Source organism: Engraulis encrasicolus, chromosome 11 (genome assembly GCF_034702125.1).
Source record: "Engraulis encrasicolus isolate BLACKSEA-1 chromosome 11, IST_EnEncr_1.0, whole genome shotgun sequence".
In the NCBI taxonomy this organism is placed as follows: domain Eukaryota; kingdom Metazoa; phylum Chordata; class Actinopteri; order Clupeiformes; family Engraulidae; genus Engraulis; species Engraulis encrasicolus.
Genome location: NC_085867.1, coordinates 6080954 through 6083453, shown reverse-complemented (window position 1 = coordinate 6083453; position 2500 = coordinate 6080954). Strand labels below are relative to the sequence as shown.

At 48.4% G+C, this 2500-nt stretch overlaps 1 protein-coding gene across 5 annotated transcripts in view; it reads right to left on the bottom strand.

Moving 5' to 3' along the window:
- Nucleotides 1–2500, bottom strand: part of rimbp2a (RIMS binding protein 2a) — a 142719-nt gene that overhangs the window by 126828 nt on the left and 13391 nt on the right. The window lies entirely within an intron of this gene.

The following is a 2500-nucleotide window of genomic DNA, read 5'->3' as shown; positions in this document are numbered from 1 at the left end:
AGGATCGGAGAATTATGGCTGGAGGAAGCCAAGCCAAGCGAACAAGGAATGGCTCAAGTCCCGCTCGCAGCGAGCGCAACAGATAGAGAACGGACAGGACAGGACAGCAAAAGGGCTGCCATGTCATTCAAGCTCATCCGAGTGACGCTGGTTGTGGTAGTTGCAGTGGCAGCAGTGTCTGTCTGTGTGTGTGCGTGTGTGTGTTTGCCTGTGTGTGTGTGTGTGTGTGTGTGTGTGTGTGTGTGTGTGTGTGTGTGTGTGTGTGTGTGTGTGTGTGTGTGTGTGTGTGTGTGTGTGTGTGTGTGTGTGTGTGTGTGTGTGTGTGTGTGTGTCAGGGGAGCGGTCACTGCCAGCCCACATTAGCTACCCTCTAGTGGACATGCCCCCCCCCACCACACACACACACACACACACACACACACACACACACACACACACACACACACACACACACACACACACACACACACACACACACACACACACACACACACACACACACAGTCCTACTTGAACTGAGCTGCCCAGTGCACTGCACCTAACCCCCCCCCCCCACACACACACACACACACTCTCTCCACCCTCTCCAACACCCTCCTCAAACTCCCCTTACACCACCCTAGGGGGGCACAGACAAGCAGGCATGTTCCTGTTTAAAAGGCTGTCCATAGAGACGACAGGGACCTGCTAGTGACGGGGGCACGAATGGGGATGTGCTGTCAGATGCACGGAGTGGAGGGACAGGCAGGGCTGAGAAGGCACAAAGCCTGAAGCTGAGGCATCCAAGGCACTCTTCGGAAAGGTTCAAATAGCTTCAATAAAGGGCTAAATCATAATAGGAAAAAAACTAACATTTAAAAACAATTTAAAAACGGTAACATGTTTCGGTCAAGGTGTGGCCTTCATCAGGACAGAGTCAGTTGAGAAAGTGCCACTGGCGCAGGAAACAAACAAAAAAAAAAACAGTTTGGCAGGAGTGAGAAGGTAGGTGGGCGGTGTCAGGTCATGATGCATGATGCATGATACAGTATTCATTGACTAAAACACAAGATATGTAGGAGAATATGCAGAAATACACACAAATGTCCATAGATTTCAAAACACACAGGGCTGAGAGGGCACAAAGCCTGTCTGGGCAAATTTGATCACCGGTTCTGCCAAAGCATCCTACAGATGCAAAATGCTATACAGTTCACGATACAGACTCTACATGAAAGGGTTTCAATGGAAAAGCTGCAGCATAGCCGAGGACCAACCAGGTCTTACAGGTGCACTGTCTGATATGTGTAGTAGTTTATTTCTACAATTCATGCTGCCCATTCACAAATATTGCCTTTTCATGAATACCTACTACCACCATCAAATTCAAAAGTATTCATGATGACTTAGAAAATGGCACTTTTCATACATGAAAAGGTGGACCTTCTCCATTGTCCGCCATTTTGAATGTCCAAGAAACAGACATTTTTAGTAATGCTAGTAAATATTAGCGTCTTACTTCAAATATGTCAATATTTTACTTTACTTTTTCAGGGCATTGCACATTAATGAACATATACATACAGACATGTATGTAAATGTGCCAGATTATAGAAACAAATGCTAATTTCCATCTGTTGTCCAAAATAGCAATAGGCAGCACAGTTTCAATGAGCAGCATCGTTTTAATACCTACTCTGGCCACCACCACACAGTGCACCTTTGAGGCTGAAGGCTGTTGCAGTGTGTGGTGCAGGGCAGGTGAGTCAGTGGCAGTGAGTAATTCCTCAAGATATATGGCCCTTTGGGGGGGAGATGATTGTACATACTGTAGGGCCCAAAATGTGCTGCTACGCCCCTGGCTGTTGCAGTGTGTGGTGCAGGTTAGCCAGTGGCAGCCAGTGAGTAATTCCTCGTATTTCAGGAAAAACTGACTGCAGCCACTGCAGCATCTGCCAGGCATGGCCTCAATGTGGGCTATTCATTCATTCATTCATTCCTGTATCTCTGCAGTGTCTGTCAGACACTCCCCTTGCCACTCGCCCTTCTTTAGATCTTCCCTTTCTTATTTCCCTCGTTTCCTCCGTCCCTTGCTTCCTTCCTTCCTTCCCTCTTTCGTTCCTTTCATGTATCCTTCCCTCCATCCATCCATTCTTCCTTTCTATACGTCCTCGGGCTCTGACTGCTTCTGTCTCTCCTCCATGTCTGACCAGACAGCGTTTGGCTCTCTCCATCCCTCCCTCTCTCCTCCTCTCTGCCTCTCTCTCTCTGCATCCCACCCCCTCTCCTACTCTCTCTGCCTCTTTCCTCCTCTCTGCCTCACTCCATCCCTCCGTCTCTCCTCTTCTCTCAGCCTCTCTCCTCTCTCTCCATCCCTCCTTCTCTCCTCCTCTCTCATACTCCCTCCTGCTCTCCTCCTCTCTCCTCCTCTCTCTGTTCTGCCTCCCTCCCCCCGTTACTGTGTCTCGCAGACTGTATTTTCCATTAAATGCGGTCTAAAATGTAGCTAAAAAAACACAGA